Genomic DNA, 11,398 nt, shown 5'->3' with positions numbered 1-11,398 from the left:
CTTGCAACCCACCGTTAATTTTATATTCCTAATGTGGCCCTTCATCCAAAAAGTTTGCCCAGGCCTGATCTTCATGATTACGTCAGTCACAGTGGATTGACGTGTCACCTTAAAAACTCGACTATTTGTAATGCGGTCGTATCAGTGTGCAGATTTCAATTATGAAAACTCAAGAGTCGAGGTCTTTGGGTCCTGGTAAAATTCCACGTCCATATTGTAAAATTTTCATAAAACACCTGCTACCAATTCGAATACCTTCTATTTTAAATAAACACACCCTTCCCGGTCACCCTTTTGTTCAAAATAATCACTAAATACAAAGCGAGAAAAAATCCTACAACTCCACAACTTTGCCAGATAGGTAGGTTATCTATACATACTGGGTATTTCATTGTAGCTAACAAATAAAGCGAATTGGTTCTACGCTCAAACAAAAGGTAGTCAGAATAAACAGAATTTTGCTTCCAAGAGCCGAGCCATACCTACATCACTTTGACAAATGACCTCTTATTTCTGTAATAATTTCAGATCGATGAGGTAGCCAAGTTACGAGCGTTAGAGTTATTTATGTGTTTATGATCTCTACTAGTCTATCGAGTTTATAATTCTATTTATTGTATAATAAAACTTAGGGGTGATGAAAAACCTCTTTCAAGAATACATGAGAGTATTTATAAATGATTACAAGATAAAAAGAACTTTTTATATACAGCGTTTTTAAATTTTCTGTTAAATTACCATGCTAAATATGCTCAAACTTGTACTTGATATGAAGTAAATAAAAAACAAACAAACAAACAAATATAGAATACTGAAATGTCATTTTGACATTTTATTTTGATTTCCATAGTAACACACGAATATATTAATAATTTAGATGCTAGGACGACCACTTCCTTAGCAACCAATAATAGTCTTGTACTTTTTACGGATTTTTCTGAAATAACTTTACATATAAAACAGAATTAACTGAAAATGAATTGAATTCTGCTCAAAGATGGCTAAAAATATTAAAAGAATGCATTGGCATCGTGTTCTGATATATTCTAAAAGTTTCAAATGTGTAGCTAGTCAGGAAGTTAGTTAAAAATCGATTGCAAGATTTGTACTGGACAAATAACCACCGGACAAATAAGAATACGAGTTAATAAAAACGTTGTAAAATATAAACGGATTCGATAAATTAGTTTTCATATTTTATGTATATTGAACGAAAAGAATGAGATAACAAAAATATTTACATTATCATAAAACCGCATAGCATAGCAAATAAATGCAGATCGAAAAATGTTGTAATCTCTTAAAATTACTGGTCAATTGCAAACTCCAATGTAAAGTTAAAACACATCATAATATGTGCAATAACTATATTCTACCAAATCGTTTCATATATTAATATATTCCACGTGAATGAGAATGAGTTTTTTTATGTCCGATCCTAATAACATTACATGGGCCTCCACAGAGTGGAGGTTTTTCTATGAAAAGATTTTGTTCTTACGAGAAATGTATGTTAGCCACTTGCTCAACTTATAAGGTCCATACTCTGCCTCATGCACAAATTTTAAAATAATATGTGCACTCGCCATACAAATTGAGATAAAATATGTGTATTTTGCCAGATCAAGGTGTCGATCCTGGGACCCACGACGTTATATGCCGACGCTTAAGCCACGCGGCCATCGTGGGCGTTTGTGATGAGTTTGGGACTTTAGGTCACTCACTCTTTTTATACTGTTTTTGTATTACTGCTTATATTTATTTGTTTTTTCATATCATATTGTGAATGTTTTGTATTTGGAATTTGTAAAGTTCATTATATATTTTCAAATTTGAATGTTATATTTAAGGGTTGCAATAGGGTTGATTGGAAAAGTGGTAACGTATCAGTTTATGATGTCGTAGGTTTCTGTAATAAATTCCAGGTCTGGAAAATTCACATGTCATTTTTCAATGTGTGTTTGAATCCAAAGCATTGACTTATTAGATTGAGCAAGTGGTTAATATACATTACTCATAAAAATAATATTTTACGAAACTCCTTCATGGGGTGAGATCCACACCGGATTGTAGAGCCAATAAAAAAACATAATTTGGAGTCACTCAGAAACATACAAATTGTATAATAATATGGTTATCATATTGTAATGCTTTGTTTACACCAGATAAATTCATAGACATATGTAATCATTTATAGCCAAAAGTATTCTACATACCTTCTTTTCAAAATCATCCGAAATCTACTGTTGGCAGTTTATTTCGTTACGAAAGATAAGAAAAAAATCCTTTTTGAATCTTCTCCGGATAACCCAATAAAACCTAAAAAAGATAGGTACCTAAGTAATTGTAGAAATAAAGAAAGTCTATAGATGGATAATTTCCAAAGGCGACAAAGAAAATCTACTCCATATATATGTAGGCTGTGTATATGAAAATGAAGGGTTACATAGGTTATTAAGACTGATAATTAAATTTATTTCGTTTTGTAGAATTATTTGTAGCGTAATTAAGGCTATACCTAAGCTGGGGCATGGTCTAAAAAGAACGTGACTAGGCGATGCGCGGATTGTGTAAATGACGCGTGCCGAACGAAATATAATTTGTCATAAAAATTAAACATGCATTTAATACTTTGGACGCGGAAGACGCACACGGTGCGTAATAACCAGGCGGCCGATCGATGTAATTAACGTGCATTTTAAAGATGCTAATTAAAATCTCATTATATAGTCAGCAGCGAATGCGTTAATGTTTTGTTGATTGTTCTATTAGTAACAATAATAATATATTCATTGACATGTTTTCTTTTAAGTAAATGGGTAACGTTGCTTAGTCATCTTTACACGATTTAAGAATTAATACCCCATCGCCATCACGAAACAAATTCACGCGTTCACAACTCGACTTTCGCTCTCCGATTGCCAGCGAGTCCAAAATTTCGTCGCACCTATAATTGAAAATTATTTGCCGTTTCACTGAAGTATGATCTTAAAACTGCATCTTTCAAACTCATTCAACTTCAGGAAAAATAATATTATCAGCTACTAATAATATTAAAAATAATGGGCTGATTTTATAGTAACGTCATATTTTTTGTTGCTTACCTGCTAACAGCTATTTTACGTGATCGTTTATCTAAATATTGATGGTTCATTGTATAATGGAGAATGTGGTTTTATACCGATGGATGTGGTTTTATATATTTTACAACGTTTTTATTAGCTCGTATTCTTGTTTGTCCGGAGGATGTTTGTCCAGTACAAATCATGCAATCGATTTTTAACTAACTTCCCGACTAGCTACAAAATTGAAACTTTTAGAATATATCAGAACACTATGCCAATGCATTCTTTTAATACTTTTAGCCATCTTTAAGCAGAATTGAATTCATTTTCAGTTAATTCTGTTTTTTATGGAAAGTTAATTCAGAAAAATCCGTAAACAGTAAAAGACTATTATTGATTGCTAAGGGGGTGGTCCTAGCAACTAAATTAATAATATATACAGTTGTTGTGTGCACACCTACGAAGGTTTCTAAATAAGTATTATATAAAATAAAAAGTTGGTTGTTTGTTTGTTCCTTCCAATTTTGAATTTTTTTACTACATATTAATCTCTATATATATAAAAATCTCGTGTCACGATGTTTGTGGTCGAACTCCTCCGAAATGGCTCGACCGATTTTTATGAATTTTTTTATGTATATTTGTTAGGTATGAGAATAGGTCAACAAGTATATCTCATACCGCTAGGTGATTAGGGTATCTCTATCCAGAAAATTTTTTCTTTTATTTTTTTTGAAAATTTCTTTTTGTATTTTTTTTATTATTTTGCATCAAAAATTACCTATGACCCCAAATTTTCACCCTCTTACCCCCACTTTCCCATTTTTTAATCGCGATTTTATTATTTTTGTATGAACAAATTTAACCGTCGTTCTTATTTCAAACAGAACGAAATTATTTGTGTTGTTAAATTACAGATGGCGCTACGTCCGAGAAGAATTCAAGAGAAGCGTCGCGTCATTTTGACATTTCATTCGGCATATCACAACGCAGTGCGTGCAAAATTTTGTACGATTTATTTAATTTTATCTATTTTTATGTGCGTGTATTACAGTGCACAATGCCATCAAGACGCAAGGGGGGCCATTTGGGCCGTCAAACGAATAAAGCAACAAACATGCGAAATAGTAAAGCAGAAAGAACAGACGAACAAATCCAACAAGATAACAAAAACGTGCGTGTAAGCATGTCGCAATTGCGTGCATCCCAATCACAAGAGGCACGAGCTGAACGAAATCAACAACGACAATTGGAACGGAGCCAAGCGCGCCGGTTCGTAGTTAACACACGCAGAGCAAATGACCGACAACACCAACAAGTCCATCGAACATTTACATCCGCTTCGTTCCTTTGTATCGCATTCGAGTACGAGCCAGATATTGAATATTCCGCTCATCCGAAAGTGCTGATTGGTGCTATGGACAAAAAATGTCCCCATTGTCATGCGCTCAAATTCAAACATGAGTCAGCCGGGATGTGTTGCGCATCAGGAAAAGTGCAACTACCAGAAATTGAGATACCACCAGAACCATTGAACGGCTTGCTCATCGGCACGGTTCCAGATTCAAACCTGTTCCTGAAGTCCATACTCCAATCGCACATTCAATTCATGCTTCCAAAAGACTTCGTTCGGAGCAACAGAAATAGTTCACAATACTGTGGCAAATGGTCAACAATTCCATTCTACGTTCAAAATCAAAGGCCAAGTATACCACAAAGTAGGCTCATTGCTGCCAATGCCAAAGGAACCACATAATTTTTTTACAAATCTACTTCATGGGCGGTGAGGACATCAATCATGTGGATGCACGTTGCAGCTACAATAGCCTCAATTTGCCTAATGCCAGGCGCATCGTCGGCGAACTGGACGTCCTGTTGAATGAGCACAATGAATTATTGAAAGCACACATGCACGAATTGCAAAGTGACAATCACGCTATTGTCATCAATCCTGATAAAATACTAGCTGGAGAGCACGTGCGTCGATTCAATGCGCCTGTTGTTGACGACATTGCTGGAATCATGGTTGGCGACCGCACATCGACGCGAGAAATCGTGATTCGAAGAAGAAACAATAATCTGGAGTTCATCGCTGACACACACCGTTCATACGACGCTCTCCAATATCCGCTAATTTTCTGGAAGGGACAAGACGGATATTGCATAAACATTAAACAACGAGATCCTGTCACAGGTAATTCATTCATTATGGACATCATTACTCAATTTGAATTGAGAAAATAAATGGTTGATGTTTTTTTTGTTTTTATCGGCGGTCATCGTCTACAGCGCTCTATTCCTCTTTCTGTCATATATCCCATCCCCACACACTTACGATACATTCGTTATTTTTTATTTAACAACCAAAATATTCACTAAAAATAATTTATATGGCAGAACAACGTTTGCCAGGTCAGCTAGTACTATTAATAACGTTTGCATATTTTGGATTCGATTTTAATTTAGTGTTCTTTTGTTTGACCTTTACTCCTATTAGAATTACTTTCATATTGCCATATTGTATTACACAGATATTTTAATATTAAAAAGATAATTACTAATTATTATTTTTTAAATATCTATGCTAAATGTATCCACGAAGCTACCTTGTGCGAAGTCGGGTACTTCAGCTTGTTGTATTATAATAATATTTATGAAAAATTCTTATTTGTTAAGCCTCAGTATATATCCGAAAAGAACTGGACGCAGAGGAGCACGTGAAGGATAGTAAAAGGAAAAATGTGCTGTATTATTAAGATTATTTTTTGGTTTGCATGACGTTCTTATCACAGTGTTGCCCTAAAAAAAATGCCACAGTGTAAAGCTTTATAAAAATAAATCTGCAATGACAAATTCCTTGCGGATGATTCAATTATTTGATTGAACTTTTTTCATCTTCACTTTCTTATATTACTTAAAAACTCAATCTGGATTGAAGGTTGATTCAACATCTTTGAAGGTGACATATTCAAGTGTTAAAAGATCCCGAACCGAGGTAGTAATCATCCCTTAAGTTGTGCGAAATCCATTTCCAATCAACGTAGAGTTAAGTGATACCAGTGAAAGATCGGCCGGATTTCGAAGGGTTGAAAAAAGTACCCGAAAAAACCTTCACACGACATTGCAAATTAAAACTGTGAGACATGCAAATTTAATGTTAATAAAAAATCGCATTTTTATTCGAATTTCGCCAGACGATGGCCAACGTAGAAACTTAAGGTAACTAAATCATTACCAACCCTTGTATTAAATACCATTATAAATATATTAAAATTAAAGGACAATGGCTGTTATCAATGTGATAGCAACACCTCTAAAACAGTGTGGCATGTCATCAACAACTGCCCAATATTAAAAAAAGAGCTATAGACCCTCGGAGCCTTGGGCATTTATCGCAATCACGAAATTGATCTCCAAAAATCTGTTATTTCTTCAAACCTTCAGGTATAATAGAATCGATACCCCCAGTTCAATAGGGGAACAACTCATAAAACCTTGTTCCAAGATAATGGCGTTTTAATTTTTTGCAGTAGATCTCATTTTAATTTTAAAGCCTTGATTTCGTTGAAATTGTAGGTTTTTTAATATTTAATTTAGTGGAATTCATCAATACACAATAAAATTGTACATTTTAATAAAAAAATAACCAATAAATTTATTATATAACGGAATTACTAATTAATCTCAGAAAGGGTTATTCCATTTTATGACACATTGAAAACATTTTTGACTATTTTTTTTTGCTGAATTATAAAAAGGAGACTTTTCTACATCGATTGGCATTGTTAACTCAAAACCTTTAAATTTTGAGTTGTTCCCCTATTGAACTGTGGTTCATGAATGGTTTTAACTGTTCCAATGTCGTTTTTAAATCTTATAACAAATTGACTACATTATCAGAATTCTGCATCAAACAAAATCGCCACTAGAAAAAATGAGGGACGTTTTTATTATTAGTTAAAAAGAGCAAATTAACATTGACATCTCTGCATTTGGACTATAGAGTACAACTTGTTTTTTTTTATTTAAGCTTCATTGTCCGTATTGGTAGAGTTTCTGTGAAGAATAAAAGGTTGGAGGCAGAATAGTTTGCAATAAATTCCCATCAAATTTTCTTAATAAACTTAATTAACCGTAGAGCCAAGAGATAAAACTAATCGATTTTTTTCCGAATAAAACACTTATAAACACCTCAATAAATTAACAAATCGACTCACGTAAATTTAATATACCCACCTGAATCGCTGGTTCGCTGTATTAGCCACCTACCCCAACCCTTGAAGCTTCTTTTCGGGGAATCCCCGCCTCTAAAATTCAGGTCGCCGTAAGCTGATTAAAAAAATAAACACCTGTAGACACTGCGAAGCAAAATTAATCTAGAATATCGTATTTCGTATCCGATCGCAATTTGTCGTTTGGAAGTTGTTTTTCGTTTCGTCTGATATTGGTTATATTTTAACTTGCTAAGTGACTGCTTGACAGATTTTGTTTATTTTTTTATTTTTATTGAATATTGTATTTTTATCAACAAAAAAAAACTCTACAATCTGATGTTAATTTTTACGAGAAAACCGTTCAGAATATTCGATTTTGCGTTGGATCCTGACGTAGGTATGTACGTTGAAATACAATATTTTAATATTTGATGCTGGATTTACGGGTTCATATACGGACACCAAAGGCAAAGGGTGACTTTTGGAAAGAAGTAGGCTGTGGGAGTATCCATGCTTGTCGGATATATTTACGGGAAATAAGAAGATAACCCAATATTACTACTGATGAATAGGTACGCGAAATTTCAAAAGCGTAATTGGTTTGTTATAATTAGTTTATAAAAATAAGCAATTAGTTTGAATTACTTATGTATTTTCATTTATAACATTTATAAACGTAATATATGCTCAAAATATAGTACCTATCATCTTTGAAAATATCCGTTGTTGTGTATAGCTATATTATATTCCATAACAATATATAATTTAACCCGTAACACTAGACATTTTAAAATACTTCTATATTTAAAACACAGACTTATGTAGGTACAATATCAGATATCTAAATTGTTTAATGAGTGAACTAATGATAAATGAAAATCACTAGATAAGTTATTTTATATTTTTAACAACAATCAATACATTTATTTATATGATTGAATCCCATAGAAATTATTTTTTAAATTATCTTCTTATTAATTATTTTGAATAAATGTGCTCTAGCGATGTAAGCGCTAACGAAACGACTTGTAGATTTGTATGCGGGACGCCAGAAATCTTGAAATCATGAGAAAAAATCTTTTTTTTTTAAAAAACTCAACGATTCACACCAAAATAATCCCATACAATAATGTGAAGCGAAACGCGGTGTGTTTTATTTGTTTAAACTTTCAAGAGATGCTATAGATTGTGCTTATTGAAATATTGGAAAAGATCGTAAAATTATGACAATTATACGATAGATGTCTTTGGGCATATTGAATATATTATTATTTGTGATTATGTAAATACGTCAATATGAAAATAAAAATTATTTTTCTTAAGAAGGTAGGCTTTAAATAATCGCCTAGTATGGAGTCTTCGCCACTGATGGACACTATCATTTATCCATCATATTTGTATTGCATATTATATTCAAATAAAATAGACAAATATAATCATTCATATTCGGTTGCCAAGTAAGTATTCAATAAAACAAATGACATCCTTCTAAAAGTGTTTTTTTAAATTCTTTTTTTTTTACGCCTATCCGTTTCTTAGTTGATGCATATTATGGACACCACGCGGCACTTCCTATGAACCTCAGACTTTATGCATTCTCCCAAAGCATATCAGCATACTTTATTTCTCCCGTATACACCATGTGGATGGGATTTAGTAGCCTTTCGGTGTGCCGGAATCCGGTTGGCCTGAAGAAAAGGCAGGTCAGGTTGAAATTCGCCTCTTCCAATGTTGCTATTTCACTTCAAAATTGATGAGAACTGCACGGTCCGAATTTTTATCTCTTTGTTACAATAAAAAAAATGTTAGAAAATGAGCTTGCGTCAAATTGTCTAGTTCTCCCGACTGTTTCATACTTTTATTGTACCTATTTAATTATATTTATTTAATATTTGCTACGCCTTTTAGTGGACTGTAGTAGAAAAAGGATGGTTAAGACTCTGGGGGGGGGGGGGTTTACAGGGACTTCAGACACTAACTTTTAATGTTGATAAGGCGGGTGCGCCGCGCTGTCTCCGTGTTCCCGGACTCCCCGCTATTACTATCAATCTCGTGCAATAACTTTTTGATGAATTATCCTGTGTCGTGGCGATCGACGCTTAAACTTATGCCGGTAATGATGTCGCGACAGTAGATAGGTGTTTATGTCACAAATGATTAACAATGACAGACTTATTAATAGTGTGCCTGGCAAGGATAATGGTGTGAGGTAGGTAAGAAATTTGTATTGAATTAGGGCTGCCATAATTGGCCCAAACACATAATAAATAAACAATATTGTATTTTTATTTATTAAATAATCTTTAGTATTGTCACATTATTGATTCATTAAAACATTTTAGTCAACAATTTTTTATTAAACTATGTTAATCAATTGCAGTGACGTGCCGTGGGGGTAGGCAGATTAGGCGTCGCTTGGGGGTGGCAGTTACTTGAAGGGCGGAAAATCGAGGAGAATTATTTGGAATATATAGAAATAGCTATCTAAACTTAGTAATAACGCTAATATCTTTACATCAACAAAATCAGCTCACTGGTTTTATCGGGTTCGCGATATCTAGTTTACTTCCGTTGCCCTTTGACGTAATTGGTGACCAGAAACGACACATGCAGATTTGCGAATATTTAGTCTAATATTTTAATAGTAATGTATCCATACAACACATTTCTTAGATATTGGACTCATAAAAGGATGATAAAAATACTGTATAAAAAATGGGGCGATACTAGGGGCGGCATTTTATCTAGGGACGTCACTGATAAATTGTATGTGTTGTACTTTCATCACTAGATGTCCAGCGCTACGCAATACTTCACTTCGTTTTAAGAGTAAACTCTTGTACACAGATCAAAAGATCGTGTTTACATACAACGCTTTCTCAAGTTAAAAATACGCAAAAATATCCTATTTCAAATGCCAACCCGTCCTTCAACATAATTAATTGGGTTCGGCACTCAAATAAATCCCGGCCAATTGCGCCGGAAATATTCCGTCAATCCCGGATGACACGAGTTCTAACGTCTAATGGTCGAAGCGCGACCGTAGAGGTCCTTTCCGAGCGGGGTCGCAATCATACCCCACTTATGGCGAACGAGTTAATTTTCCACAAGTTTTCCAACGCACAAAAGAAATCCACGCTCTCGCTCGACATTATTTCGGATGCCGACCGTGAAAATGTGACCGGGGAGATTGACAATATAATATCGTTCACGTGGCCAGTGAATAGTGACCCAGTTCGAGCGGTTAACCTATTGAATTTTTCACGTCATCTGACACCCGTTCTTAGTACCCAATCGTTTCGAAATATATATATCATGATACGTACTGTCATTTCTCTCCATTTTCGAAAGTGAAAACATGCTATCACTTTGCTTCGTTGTATGGATTTTCGTCTGGATTCGAGACTTGGAGGTGAACAAATAACACACCGGAATTATGTTGGAAACGGCAAGGTATATTTACGTTAATATATTCTAAAGGTTACATTTTTATAAAAAATATTTTCAATTTATTGTTTTGTCGGATAGCGAGGTTAACACTGCTTACTGCGTTGCTGTCAAAAATGCTTCTCCCGCTAAAACAAACGGTCGCTTACGAGCCGTACAAATGCGGCGTTGCCATTCGTATTTTTTTTAACGGCATTCAGACAATGTTGCCGGTCAGATATTTAACATTATTTAAATATTTTCGCAATCAACTCTTACTATTTGTTGATTTGATATCGATTTGGGCCTCTCCAGATTCACAGAGACATCCCCAAATGGGGGCCATTTGGGAATGTAACAGTACACATATGGGGATAAACAACTCAATTCGTGTCTCCATATTGATCGGCGATATTAAGTAACTGACTGCAATTATAAACTCCTTAATATCTATTTCCCGTAGTGTCCAATTATGGCAAACTCAGTGCTCATGACTCACCGACTGCAATGATAATTTCCACATAGTCAGCCATATGCAATACAATAAATTCCAAGTCTGGTAAGGTTTTGCAAGTACAAATATTGTTTTTCAATTTGTGTATGAGTCAGAGTATGAACCTAACAGGTTAAGCAAGTGGCTGACATCCATTTATCGTAAAAATAAAATCTGTTAATACTAACCTCTCTACTCTG

This window comes from Rhyacophila brunnea, unplaced genomic scaffold (assembly GCF_057557595.1).
Source record: "Rhyacophila brunnea isolate RB1 unplaced genomic scaffold, BYU_Rbru_1.0 scaffold_24, whole genome shotgun sequence".
Classification (NCBI taxonomy): Eukaryota; Metazoa; Arthropoda; class Insecta; order Trichoptera; family Rhyacophilidae; genus Rhyacophila; species Rhyacophila brunnea.
The sequence above is the reverse complement of the archived record's forward strand: the minus strand, read 5'-3'. Positions refer to the sequence as shown.